This window comes from Engraulis encrasicolus, chromosome 4 (assembly GCF_034702125.1).
Source record: "Engraulis encrasicolus isolate BLACKSEA-1 chromosome 4, IST_EnEncr_1.0, whole genome shotgun sequence".
Classification (NCBI taxonomy): Eukaryota; Metazoa; Chordata; class Actinopteri; order Clupeiformes; family Engraulidae; genus Engraulis; species Engraulis encrasicolus.
In genome coordinates this window covers 23,273,923-23,288,917 of record NC_085860.1, presented here as the reverse complement: position 1 = coordinate 23,288,917, position 14,995 = coordinate 23,273,923, and the positions used below count along the sequence as shown (strand labels likewise).

Here is a 14,995-nt window from a genome sequence, read left to right as displayed (position 1 = left end):
TGCACACAAGCACACAAAACAGGCATGTGTACACCCAAACGCACACGCACACGCACATACACACACACACTCATGCACACACACACACACACACACACACACACACACACACACACGCACGCACACACACAAACACACACACACACACACACACACACACACAGGAGAAAGGGAAAGAAAGAAAAGAACAACTGTCTGGAACCTAACTTCAACCTCTAAAACTTACTGTGAAAGATTGCCCCCCACCCTATTTCCCTGTCTCAATATCATTCTTCTTCCCCCTCTTCTCTTTTTCAGCCTGTTTATGTGAAATGGGGGAGAGTTCAGCCAAAGCATGGGGATGAACATCTGCATAATGCACTTTCCCGTTGCAGATGCGATGCGCTTCCCCCCGCCGCGCCACGCTGAGCTGAGCGGACCCGGGAAGGTGGTTGATCTTTAAGAAAATTATAGCTTCCACGGGAGAGACACCAGAAAATACCATCCCATTTCTCTCTCCAAGCCACCGTCTGAGAAAGCGCAACTTAGCAAGCAAACCTTGTCAATTTATAACTTTTTAATGAAAGCCTTTACTTGCTTTTTCACTGTTTCCAGGAGACAGATTAGCAGACTTTGCATTTGATCTTTTTTTCCACAGTGGGGTTGGTGGGGGGCTGGGAGGGGCATAATGGTAGTGGTAGTGGTAGTGGGGGGGTGGGAGAAGAGTAATGGTGGTGGTAGCGGGGGAAGAGGTCGGGGGATGGGAGAGTTGTAATAGTGGTGGTAGTGGGGTTGGTGGGGGGTGGGAGAGCCGTAGTGGTGGTGGTAGTGGGGGGTGGGAGAAGAGCAATGGCGATGGTAGTGGTGGGGGCAGGGGGGCTACGTTGTCAACGTCATTCCGGATGGAAAAGGTTACTGAGATCATGCTCAATGCCTTAGTGTACTTGTATGTGTGTTTGTGTTTGTGTGTGTGTGCATGCGTGCCTGCGCGGGCTCATGGGAGAGATGGGGTGTGGGCTTGGATGGAAGATAGTACTGTATTTAATCACTGTTCGGGAAGCATTTATGGAGACCCAATGATTGAGGATCATTTATGGATTGCTGTCTTGGTTTCGAGTACTTTTTGGAGCTTGTAGAAAGCACGTTCCTCTGCATATTTGGTCACGAAAAATCAGAACACAAAAATCACATGGCTTATCATCACAGATTGATACATCCCAGGAAAGTCTGGGAATGTCCACGTCAATTTGCTGTTACTAGAATGGCAATGTCCAAGTCATAGTGCATAACTTAAAGGTAGGGTTGGAGATCTTTGAAAAACGGTTCCTGTGAGCTATATTTTTGAAAATACACAGCCCGCCTCTCCCTTCAGCCCTCCCCTCAAAGCCACGCCTTCGAAACACATGAACGCGCATGCAGTCTGTCAAGTGTTCGGATTATCCCGGGAACCCACGAGAGCTCACGAGGCGGGGGCGGGCTAGAAGCCACGACAAATCGATTAGCCAAGCTAACTTCCAGCCATGGCACTGTCTCCGGCTACGGTAAGAATGTTCAACATCACAATAAACGCACAGGCCGTCATGGTTGCCATTTCAAGAAATATTGATGACAGTAGATGTATACTAGATTAGTTATTGAACTTGACTTGATACGTGTTACTTAGATATCTCATTCTAACTTCCTAACACTAATGACAGATGCTATACTGTCATCCCTAGACAGTAGTTCTAGCCAGTAGCTACAGTACTGACACATGGATTTATTTTGACAGATGTGTAACCGCAGTATACATTTTACTATTGTATTTATATATACCCGACACCACAATCCGTAGTGTTTTAGGCTATGACTTCAGATTTCACTTGGGTTGTCGCACGCACAGACACAGGGACAGAGTAAAGAAAAACAACCGAACTGATCAACGCTAATGAAATTGTTTTGGCTGACGATATTTTCATATGCTTTAGACCTTCCACGACCACGAGAGCTCCAGCTCTGACTTTCCTGGCCCATCACAATCATAACGACCTAACAGCCCAGTAGGACCGATGGCCAGAGATGGAGGAGGAGGAAGATAGACGCAGCAGAGGTCGGGGGTATTGATTAGGGAGACTCCAACAGAATTGACGCCCTGCTAACTGTAAGGATGTACATTCATCCCTCAATAACATTATGTCCTGCTGTATTCCTCCAGATGTGCAAGTATTGTAATGGATGTTATCACAACGGATGTATTCTATATCGCTACACGAGTACACCTGTTGTGATAACCATTACAATATTTCTACTCCTATGAGTAGTAGTGTGATATTACATGGTTGTAGGTACACAACACCAGTAGTTCAAGTGCATCCATAAAAGCCCATCTACTTCATACATCTGTGTAACCCCTGGCACAACACCAGTTTGTAAGAAATTGACTGAAAACGTTGTATGCATGTAATTGGCACATCTTTATTTATATACACAATAATGCTTGCTTATGTCCATATTGGTCTTATTGTCAATAGAGTTATTTAGTCCCCATCATCAAATAGAAAATGCACTACATAAAATGTATTTATTGCTTTGCAGGCCTTGATTCAATCATTGAATTTGAAGCAATCCCATCGGTTACTGCAGCGTGCCCTGACCCGTGACCCCAGTTTGATGTTCGACCTGGCACATGACATCTGGTCCTCAGTCACAGCCCAGTAGCACAACCAACCTGGCGCCTCTGCGCAATCTGTAAGGAGATGCCCATGAACATTGAAAGGAAATGCTGTGGTGTTCTCAGTTTTGATAAGACTTTGGGCTGATGTAGGACCAGGTGAGAGAAACGGTCTCTTCAGGCATGCAGCCTACAGACAGTATGGGGCACTTGAACAGGGCTGACGTTGTAATACACAGTACAATACCCAGGATTAGCCAGGGTTACCCTGCTCCACTAGAGCAATATAAAAGGTTTATACAGAGTATGGTATAAAACACACAAACCGGCAGTGTGCAGAGTTTTATTATTTTTCATTATCTGTAGGAGCATTCATCTGTACATCTCACCTTTTTGGTTTGGAACCACGTTTGTCTTGTTACCATTGTTTTTTTCATACATAGAAAATAAATGCAACCTGTCAAATAATCTTCTGATTGTGGTCTTGTGGAATATATAAATTATGTAACCATGCATTTTCAGTCAGAGAATGAATTTTTAAAAAGCCACACAGTCAAATTGTGTCCACCAATATTTACTGTCATTGAAATGTATGGACAATTTAAACAATGTATTACACATGACACTAGATACATTACTTTATACTATATTTACAGTTGTCATTACCACACAAAAACTCTGGGAAGGTGGGTAAGTGCAGCAACTGTGAAGGGCCTAGTCTGAGGTTGGAGGCGTCTGTGCTGTAAAAAGATAAACAGAATTAGAAATCACATATCTGACAGTAGCTCCAGTGACATTTTAAATGTAAGTAACCTGGGTTGTTGGGGCAGGGACACCAAAAATAACTCCTTTATCTGGGCTCACCTGGTTGTGAGTGTCTGCGGTCAGCCATCCCTCTTAGGGTAGAAAGTCTTCTGCGCAGGACGGTGCCCTGAAGGTTGACGTTCACAGTATGCAGCCTTCATGTCCTGGAACTTTTATTGTGCAATTTTCCATATCTGTAACAAGCAATGTGTTAGACTATATTAGGGCTTCATTACATCAAATTACACAGCAGGGTTTTACAGGGTGTTGGCTACAGTCCCAGGACCTAAGTGGACTTGTGTGCCTTGCTCAAGTGCACTTCAGCTGTGGATGGAGGTGTAGGTAGGGAGAGGTAAGGATGGGATTTCAACCTGCTTCTCTCACCATCAGGTGATGGCTGGCTGCTACCTCAAATTTCATTCATGGCCCTAGTTATGTTCTGTAATCAGCATTGTTTTTACCTTACACAAATAAATGTAAATGCATTCAGCACCATGGGGGGCTGTGAAGACCTTTGAGAATATTTGCAGAACTACATACTGAATTGAGCCATCCGCCTTTCTCTTGGTTGGTGTGTTGAGATGGTGACTGCAGTCCAGGCTTCTTGGATCGGAGGAGAAATGCTGTAGCTTTTACTGGCATAAGTATGTGGAAGGACCCTGTCTGCTGTTGACCTGAGGGGAAAAAAGAGCACAAATTGCATATTAGCACAGAGCCCATGCTTAGACCATAGACAGATAAATCATCTGGCACAATCTGCATGCAACCAACAGAACCTAGAAAGAGAAAGATTAGCAGCAATACACAAAGGGGACAAGTATACAAAAAACATGCAAAGTGTTCTGATAAGGTGCATGGAGGTAGTCTGTGTTGATTCCAGCAACCTCAAAGACTGAAAAGTGTCCCAGTGTGTTGAATTGAAAACTTGGCGCGTGCACACATAGGAATATCATAATTTAGTGTATCAATTTCAACTACAGGATCTGTTCGCTTCGCAGATAGAACCATTGTTTTTCAAAGGCAGATAATTCCAAAATGGATAGTAGTATCTGCAACTGGACGAAATTACACCCACAAACATGAATAAAATAAACTACCAGTGTGCGGTGATTCATTCTTCATTTACTTGGCAGCCTTGATATGTTGTGATACAGGAGCAAGGAACAGCTATGGAAAACACCACACCTTGGAATGGACAAAGCAGAACATTTCAATATAACCAGGGTAAAACAAATAATGTACCGGCATCTCCATGTGATCATTCAGTGTAGCCATCACAATAAAGATCTGCCGTGTAGCCGTCATGGTCATTAGGTGGTATTTATCAAATGCAAAACTACCGTCTTCTCAAAAACGACATCAGCGAGTTAACAACATTACACCCACAATCATGTAAACATTTGAAAACCCAAGGCAATCTATTTTGCAATGCTGGAGCGGCGAACAGGTTGTGCTTGTGCTTGCTACTATTAGGCCTACCAGAGTCATACAACAGAGACGTACCAAAGCAAAACATGCAAACGATATAGTTTTGTAAACCACTAGAAAGACATGGGCTTTGCTGGTCAAAGCAATGTGTGCGTAAACATGGCAGGTTACTTACTACGGGGTGAATCTATCAACTCAACGCGGATGGAGAAGGGGTGCTTCCGTCCTCCTCCCAGCTGGTTTGTTTGTCTGGCTCGTTCGCACAACTAGTAGCAAAAAAACACACAAGAGTAACCGTCTGAGTTACACATAGCAATTCTGAAAACGTGTTCATGTGCACAGAATAAATGCCACAGGGGGGAAAAACACAAAAAAATAAAGCGATTGAGGTAGCAGCTATGTTAAGCAAGGTAGCAGCTAGAAGGACCAGCTAGATATGTTGGAGCTTGAGCTAATCCTCTGACCCCTCTCAATGGATACTTGCTTAAAAAAAGACACCACTGTGTCCTAAACCAATTCACAAAATATTATACAGACAAATATATTACCTCACCTCTCGATTAGAAATATGGTCACCAAAGCGTAAGTTTGAAGCTGCTGCCGTAGCCGACATCTGTGTCCAAGAGTGTCAGGTCCCATTTCAAATTTTCAGCCCGTGTTGGAGTCTGGTCTTGCGAGTCCGATGACTATAATCCAAGGGAGTATGTTATCCTGACATGGTTAGTCCAGTGTTCCAAAAGCCAAAGTTCTTCCTGTAGCTCTGCAAAAGCCACCAAAGTTTCAAGTAGCTCAGCCTGCTGCTAACTCTCGTTACCTTGCTACTAGCCGAGTGATGATGAGCCTTGTCGCGTGTGCATGAATGATGGGGGCGTGGTCGGTCAAGTTCACGAGTCGGTGAACGCGCAGGGAGGAGGGGTGAGTGCTGGCGGTTGATGGACGTGTCAGAAACCAATAGAAGTGATGATGAGTATTACTTCTATTGGTTGCCGTTTTCTTCTGACTACGCCCTCTACACTGGACCAAAATATTTCGTTTTTTTTCCAAACACTCTATTTCAATGGGTGCTATGGCGTCATGAGGAGTTTTTCAGATGATATGGTAAAATATGTGCCAGAAAAACATCTCCTATCCCACCTTTAAGGCCCCGTGTTGTAATAGAGTAGTACTATGGTAGTCAACTTTTCAATGACTATTACAGCGTGTCACCCGTTCTACGGCGTGCATTATGGGGTTAAAACAAACAACACATTGCCTGGCATATACAGTATAAGATGACACAAATCTGACAAAACTCTGACACAAATCTGACTCGATGCTATGCAAACTTCTGTGGAGGCAGAGAGATGTGCTGCCGTGTCCTATTTGAAATACCGTATGATGTACTGACAGTAAAAATGGCAGGTAATCAAAAGCAAAGGGAAGCTTCAGATGACAGTGATGCTTGACTGACAGCAGCAGTGTAAACCTGCCATGCAAACTCAAGTACATGGACCTAACGCTAAGACTGCTATTCAGCTCTGTATGGTAAAGCTGGAGTCAGCATTATGCAAAACACTACTTCTAATGCTACTTCTTCGTAAAACCAACATTAAAAACAGATACCTCTTCAGGCAGTGTCCTATACTTCCCTTTTAAAACCCACTGAATAGCTTTTGTACCAGGAACTCAGACATTCTTGTCCCATGGGTAATGGGAAAACTGCATGTTTTGGTAAACCACTTGGACTTTCACCATACACAAAACGTTTTTTTTTTTTTCCCAAATACTAACTCACTAACTCAAAGCAATGGAGATCAGATGGTAGATGTATTTGTGTGTCGGCATGAATGTAGCGAAGCCTTGTAATGTGCACCATCATTTATTCCAGTGAAATGAATGACTATTCCTTGAAAACGCTTCACTACCACCATAGCATTACACTTCCACAACCTAACACAGACTCTCCAGTAATACTTTACGACTTCGTCATTGCAGTTCTGATAACACGGGGTCATAATGCATTTTATTTTTTTCACTGTATAGCATTTTAACTTCGCCTTGGCAGTTAGACACAGCATGGAAGTTAGTTGAACTTATCAACTACTTGGTCTTGAAAACAGCTCCTTTCAACATATATGAATTGTGTTGTCATCACACTAGGTCATGCTGTCCTGTTGAAATAAATTGAACAAGCTATAAAACCCACACACAATATGGCTGCAGCACAATATCCTCACAATGATGATGCATTGCTACGTATTTGGAGCACGCAAGTTGGACCCATCAGTGAATGATTTATTCAGTGACTCCCCTAAACAGTACGTAGAGATGTTCAATGGATCATAGCAGTGGTCTATGGCACCTTTATTTAGGCCTACTTCATTTAAAGGGGCATGCCACTATTTTGGGGCTTATTACAGTTAAAATCATTGGCTGGGGTTTATAAAGGTGGTTAAGTGTCTTATTTTTCATGTTAAGCGTTGTCTTGCTTTAAGACAAGTTAAAAGAGGGAATATGTCGCTAAGCTAGTGAAAGTCAATGTATCCGTGTAGCATTGTAGCATGCTACATGGATACATTGACTTTCACTAGCTTAGCGACACATTCCCTCTTTTAACTTGTCTTAAAGCAAGACAACGCTTAACATGAAAAATAAGACACTTTACCACCTTTATAAACCCTGCCCAACGATTTTAACTGTAATAAGACCCAAAATAGTGGCATACCCCTTTAATTATAACATGCAACGTTTCCAGCACACTTGGTCTTTGTGAGGGGTGATTGCATGTTTTATTACAATTGTTGTAATAAAATAAAGTTTAGATTGCAGCACAATTGGTAGTGCGCCAGTGTAGGTATACCTCTTTCTACTGTCAGACACATTTGCCTGGAACCTGCAAAAAGTTACTTTGCATGTGTGCGCACCCACACCGTACCGGAAACAGACTACAACCAGCCCCAAGTCATCAAGTAGTGGACTTTGTATGGTGCTTGAATTCCCTTTTCAGGGTGTAATGTGTTTGAATGGTGATAAGCCATGACGTGACAGAAAGGAACTCTCTGTCTCTCTCTCTCCCTCCCTCCCTCTCTCTCATGGGAAGTGTCTGGATTGTGCTGACCTGGGTATCGTGTTTAGCTTTTTCCTTCCTCTGTATGACCTTTGAGGTCACATTGACATGATGAGAGTGAATGCTGGCTTTCTTTCTGTCTGTTTCTCATTTGATAGTGGGTTTTTTCATGTGCCGTTGCCATAATGGCTCAATTTGTGAGGTGGATTCACCCTGGCCTCAATCTCTCCATCCCATTCATATCTATTAAATGTGTTTTTTCCCCCCTCTCTCTCTCATTTGAGGCGAGCCAAGAGAAAATATGTTCCTGACAGTGAGTAATGAGGCAAGGAAATAGGACTGACGTTTCGCCACAAAAATCCCGAGGATTGTGATTATAAAACGGAGGCCATGCTCGCTTCACCAGCCGCCGCCTTCCTTGAGAGAGTCGTATTTCAAAGCGGGGAAGGTTAACAAGTATCAGAATAACATTTGTTGTCTTGCGGTTCATTGCCGGTATCCCCATAGTCCATTAGCCGCGCTACCATGTGCCTCATAAGTTTTTTAACGATTGTTTGAGGTCATAGGAGTTCCTGGCTAAGCAGAAGACCACAGCTTCTGCTGGCAGGGAAGACCACCCGTTGTCGTATTAAACACAATTAGCCCTCTCTCTCCCTCCGAGAAAATAACTCGTTTGACTGACCTTCCAGGACACCAATAGGCAATTGAAGCCTTTGGAATTGTTCCTCCTCTGTGTACATTAGTTGCCTGCAGGTTGGCCGGTCTCTATATTGTCTTCCAAGGACTATTTTGTGATTTACAAGCGGATCTATTTCAACTGGCAGGAGCCATCTGGCACAGGCTCGGCAGAAACTGCTTGTTGAAGTTATGTGCGCCGTAATTTAATTCAATAGCTTTAGTGTAGTGTTTGCTCTTAAAATGTCGCTTACAATTAATCTTAACCTCCGCCCAAAAACAACTGAAGTGCGTATAAGTGTAAAAAGTAAATCACCTTTTCACATGGACCTCAAGTGGAGGCCTTGCTGCCAATGCAATTTCAATTTAGTTTGCTTTAGTTTTATTATATTTAAGTACATAGCTCCAATAGAAGCAGTCTGAAAGCTCCACACAGGAACGGGACCCAGGCCCGAGTCTCCTTCAGCAGGGTCTACCTCCGCTTTGATGACTCATTGCCAATGCAGGAAGCCAGATTAGGGTGGAGAGGCGGCCACACAGGCAAAACAAAGTACACACATCAAATAAAAATAATCCCCCAAAAGCCAATCATTTACTTAACAAAGCAGAAAGCCATGGAACACCAAAGTGGTAGAAGGGCTGCAGTTGGACACAGTAGCCGTATTGTGGTGTGATGGATGTTGGCCTGAAGAACATGGCCTCCTCCCCATTGCCAGTCATGGCTTATGCTGGACTAAGTACTCACCACTGCTGTGTGTCATGTTTCAGTGTACAACAACTACCGTTTCTAAGTATTACAAGGTTATAATATTTGTCTTTAAAAGGTGGTTTTAGTACTTGCAGCAGTGTATGTGGTGGCTTGTATTATTTTAATCATTGAGAGTGAATGGGTGGTTGTAAAAAGCTGAGTTTTGGCCTCTATCACAGGCTGCCACTGCAAATAATTGTACAGTATGCTGTGCGCAGATGGGGGGAGGATTATTTTGTCCTGGCCTGGGTGAGGCCTAGGGCATTGCCTAACAGAATAAAGACACATACTGGTCTTTTTAAAATGTAATGTAATGCAGTTTTCAGACATTGTGGAATACTTAACAGAGTAGTGAAGAGATATGTTTGTTGCACTTATACAAAGTATATATAACGCAATATAACGATATATATCATTATCGTGATATAAAAGTGAATATCGTGTCCTTTCTCCTATATCGTTTATATCGTGATAGTAATTTTATCAATTGTTTACAATTGAATATCATTTAATTACACTTCATGTTGTCACAATACACACTATAAGTTAATGTAACTGTAAAAATAAGAATAAAAAGATCCATTTTAAAGAATTTAAAGTTTTGCAACATGAAAAAATAAAGAGCAAATAAAGAGAATAACTGAAAACTTATGTAATTGTGCTATATCGTGATATATATTGTAATCGTGATATAAAGTAATCCATGTCGTGATATTGTTTTTTTTCCATATCGCCCAGCCCTAGTTGCACTTGCTATTTTCATCACAGATGTTTACAGTATATCCACATTGACCCATGTTTTTGTTGTGACTATTATTTAACAGTTCAGTTCGGCCCCACCCTGCTCTACATGACCTCTCTGACCTTCCTCGGTTGCGGGTTAGTGCACGTTATGATTGGTGGGCGGTGACGTCCATTGATTACATGATCAGTGGCAGATTTAGTAGGCTGTCTGTATTCATTCACTCATGCTTGAAATGAAAAGGCACAGAGTGTTCTCGAAACTGTTGTTTATGCTACACTCCTCTCTCTAATGTACAGTATGTACCTGTATATGCAACTGCCCCTCACATTTTCTAAATATACTGTATAGCAGAGCATGTTGTGCATGTCACGTTTGCGGGCAGTGGAGAATCGTTTTGAGACCCACCATGACATTGGCCTGTCTGTGTGTGTACACACTATGACAAGCTCTGCCTCTGCAACAAACAATGGCCGTTTCTCAATGTCTAGTGTGCATCCTTCGAAGTGTATCAGCCTTCGTAATCACGCCCAGTGATTGGATACTCTTTGGTGAACTCTGCGGAGTGTCCAATCGCTGGGTCTGACTAATTAGGCTGACACAATTCTAAGTATATTGCGAGCCGCCCCGCTCACACAGCACAGGCGAGCTGTGAGAAATGGGGAAGAATAGAGAGTCAGAAACATGCAAAGGAACTTGTGTAATACTTTGGACGTGGGTTCGATTCCGGAAACAAGGTAATTTTCTGATCCTGCTGCATTTCTCTCGCAATCCCTTCCTGTCACCATCTCAATAAATGAAGGCGAAACACAACCCCACCCCTTCCCCAAGGCAAGGCCAGGCAAGTTAATTTGTATAGCACATTTCAGGTGCATGCTTCACAAAAAAATAGAAGGAAAAAATGAATCGAATTAAAAAATCGAATGCATTGAAATCAAATGCATTCAAAACACAATTAGTGTAGTCATAGTATGTAATATGATAAACAGCAATTCCATCTCCCTAATTCCTACTTTCTCATGCTTCCTACTGTGCTAAACAACAGGCTAGACGATAGACACTTGACGTGCAAATGAAAAATGAAATTGACCGGAAAACAATGATGAACGAATAAAAGAAATCATTGTCATGTGACTTAGTGCATTGAATCACTTACTCCTGCACAGCTGCACACAGATCCTGATCCCCACTGAGAGTAACAGGAACTGACATCCTCCCTGATAGGCCGATTGGATAACCGGCGAGGAGTGAAAATGGTTTTCATCGCGGCATCATCTCATCGGTGGCTGACGAGAGAGCTGATATCAACTCCACCATCTGGAAGACATGCAGCTTTTTAGAAACATGTTACTGCATGAAACTGGCACGGCTTAAGGGACAGCGGAGAGGAATTCAATTTGAAAGCTCCCCCTGAATGCTGCTGATCTTTTTTCGAAAATCAATTGCAGTCAGTGAACGAGCCATGCACAGAACATTACTTGCTAGCTATCTGTCTGTCTGTCTATCTGTCAGCCTGCCTGCATGTCTGTCTGTATCTGTCTTTATATCTGTATTTCTGTGTGTGTGTGTGTGTGTGTGTGTTCGTGTGTGTGTGTTCACGTGCTCGCACGTGTGTGTGTGTGTGTGCGCGCGTGCGTGCGCGCGCCTGTACATGTGTCTGCATGTTGTGCATGTAACATCATGTGTGCGTGTGTGTTGGCGTGTTGTCCTCTTCATGGCAAGAGATAAAAGGCCAGGCATTGTGAGTGCAGGCCTCTGTCCAGTTTGTTCTGGATCAGCGGGAGCGGGCAGTCGATTTGAGTCCATTCGAGTTCATAAACAATATATCAGAAGACGGCTATGCTTTCTGTTAACAGTGGAAAACACATATATCAAGTGACATGAGTATGAGAGACCGAGACAAAGACATACAGTAAGATGGCAGATGAAGAGCAGAAGTAAGGGGTTGTGGGTGGTGAAGAAGACAACAAAGAAATGGAGACATAATGAAAGCGCTGGCGGAGCAGAGTACAGTGGAACGGGGGTGCAAAAGAAGAAAGAGACACAAAGAAGAGAGACGGAATGAAAAGAAAGAGGGAAGACACAGGGCGCAAGAGAGAGAGAGAGAGAGAGAGAGATTGTGCATGTGTGTGTGTGTGTGTGAGAGAGAGATAGAAAGACAGAGAGAGGGAGTGCGCACAGACGCGTGCGTGCGTGCGTGCGTGCGCGTGTGCATGTGCGTGCGTGCGTGTGCATGTGCGTGAGGCATGGGATGGGGATGGGAGAATGGCTCTTCTGGCCTGGGTGAGTTTTAAAATCAGCACTGAGATCCACAATTTTGCCTCTGCATTGGAGACAGTGAGGGATGGAATAGTAAGATATAGAGAAATAGTGCATGCATATTCAATATTATAAGGCACAAGATTTTAAAATGAGTTGATCAATGCTTATTTTTTATGTTGGAGAAAATGTAAATTAAAAGTATTGAAACAACAACCACACATTTTCACATGTGCAATGCAGAGAAACTCAGAGAAAATCAGTAGCTCGATTTGTTTCCTGCCCCGCTCCTCATAGAGGATAACCTTCAGAATCATGGCTATCAGGAGTGGGTGACATTGAGGAGAAAAAAGGAAGGAAGAGGTTGGAGAAAGCAGGAAATCAGTGCAGGAAGTATAACTTCTATACTTTGACCTCTAGAGATCCTGTCAGACATGTCACCACCTCAATCTCGCCTCTTCCTTTTTCAGGCTCCATGCTGCTCTACCCAGCCCCTTCATCCACAGGACATGGTCAAAGGTCGTCAGAGGTGTCAGACCAGTGATGTGGCCCTGGAGAATTGCTGCTCTGATGCCCAGAAACGGATAAAATAGAATTCGATGCGATACTTACTTTTGCACTGTTGCCTTCAAAGAAGGCTCTATACGACCTTAGCACAGTCCCACCTACACACTAACTCTGGGCCCTATCTTTCTCTCTAGATCTCCTTCTCATTATCGTTCTACTTGTATGTCTCTCTGTCCTTCTCTGTCTGTCTGTCTGCCTGTCTGTCTGTCTGTCTGTCTTTGTGTGCCTTTGCGTGTGTGCATGTATGCGTGACAGAGAAGCTGAGGTCAAGCGCACATCAGGCACCCCACAGTCTTTCAGAAGCAAGCCTGGAAAATGACCATTTATTGGAAACACTTAATCCGATCTGTGTTTGGCACTGTCGTTGGAACGCGGGAATGTGGGGACGGAATCAACCCAAAAAAGTTTGCTGGAAAAAGCAGAACGGATTTGCCTGCAATTTTTCTATCAGCAAGTTCGATCCCTTATATATCTTTTTTTTCTCTCTCCCATACCATGCTGAAAAAATGATCGAAGGTAATTTTTTATATGTCATGGCACATAGCTGTCAGAAGCTGGATCTGCCTGAAACGACTCCCTGGTCTTCCATTTGCAATAATAACGTTACTCTCGTATGGCGGGAGACCAGGCCTAATGCGAACTGGCATTTGGCTCTTTCTTTGCCCGAAACGCGTAACAAATAGCTGTCGGAGGTACTGCCAAAAGACTCCTCCTTTTTGACAGTACATCTGCAAGCCTCTCTGATCATCCCTTTCTCGCTTCATTCTTCCACCCGCGATACTGTGGAGTGATTTTTTAAAATCGGCCAATTTAAAAAACATATATATATAGAGAGAGACAGTTATGTTCCGTTGGTTGCTTAGTTACTTTGCCCTGCACTGCACTGGTCATTTCATAGCACTTTCCTCTGCGTGAGAAGTGGACCTCTTGTAATCAGGTTTGAGTGCAGCCTTTACTGTTAGTGTATCTCTGGCCCCCCTTCATTTTCCGCCCAGCTGTTTCTTGAAGTTGAAGTTGAAATGAAATGCGCTCATTCTGGAATTTTCTGCGGAGCGGCCTGACGCTTGTTTTATTGAGCTGTCACAGAATGACATAGCGTCCTCTTGAGTAATGGCCATGTATTTGCATCCATCCCTCGGTGGTGGTGGTGGTGGAGTGGGGGGGCATTCACAATTTTCCCTCCTCCATCCACTGCCCTCTCTCCATCCCTCCTCTCTCTCATCCCTCTCTCACTCCCATGATGCCGCAGTGTTGCCTGCTGGGGAGGGATGTGGAGTTTTCCACACACATTCCTGCGAGTTTCCCAGTCGCTCTGGTCGGACGGCAAGCCACAAATATTCCCATTTCTGCCCAGTGCTTGCCTATTCTCATTTAAAACTCATCCATATTCTTGACTTGCCTCCTCCTCCTCCTACTCCTATTCCTCCCCCCCCACACATACACACACACGATCCTCAGATGAATAAGCCTGGGAATTGCACCTTTTTTGGATATGGGTGGGAGGGAGGGAGAGCCAGCCCCAGGATTTGTCATGTTTTATTTCCTAAATTGACCCCTTTGTGATTGGGGTGTAAGATACGATGACAGCGCCGTGATTTATTGTGGTGAGAGAAGAAGTGCAGTGTTGACTCGTCTCCAGGACGTCAGGCCAAACGGGGAGGGAGGGGTCTTGGATGCTCACTGTGGCAGAGTTTTGGCGTAAATTGGAAACATACATTTCAATGGACCACGGCGCTCTCACTCCGCCGATTATACTCTCTCTCTCTCTCTCTCGTCTCTCTCTTTGTGTCTCCCTTGCTCTCTTTTTCTCCATCTCTATATCTACCCCTCTTTACAGTATGTCCTCACACACACAGTCTCTCTCTCTCTCTCTCTCTCTCTCTCTCTCTCTCTCTCGTCTCTCTCTTTGTGTCTCCCTTGCTCTCTCTTTCTCCATCTCTCTCAGTACACATATCTACCCCTCTTTACCGTATGTCCTCACACACACAGTCTCTCTCTCTATCTCTTTGTCTCCCTTCTTCTCTCTTTATTTCTCCATCTCTTTCACATGTACACATGCTCTGTCTACACTCTCTACTGTAGTATATACTAGAGATG

At 43.7% G+C, this 14,995-nt stretch overlaps 2 long non-coding RNA genes across 2 annotated transcripts; one reads left to right on the top strand and one right to left on the bottom strand.

Moving 5' to 3' along the window:
• Positions 1-1,275: 1,275 nt before the first annotated feature.
• LOC134446759 (uncharacterized) lies at positions 1,276-2,952 on the top strand. The gene is made up of 3 exons (XR_010034487.1): positions 1,276-1,520; positions 1,947-2,119; positions 2,554-2,952. It is a non-coding gene; the product is annotated as an uncharacterized LOC134446759 (long non-coding RNA).
• A 248-nt stretch (positions 2,953-3,200) lies between these two features.
• On the bottom strand, positions 3,201-4,057 carry LOC134446758 (uncharacterized). Its single transcript, XR_010034486.1, has 3 exons — positions 3,974-4,057; positions 3,494-3,627; positions 3,201-3,369 (listed from the first exon to the last, which is right to left on the bottom strand). It is a non-coding gene; the product is annotated as an uncharacterized LOC134446758 (long non-coding RNA).
• Between the last annotated feature and the right edge of the window lie 10,938 nt (positions 4,058-14,995).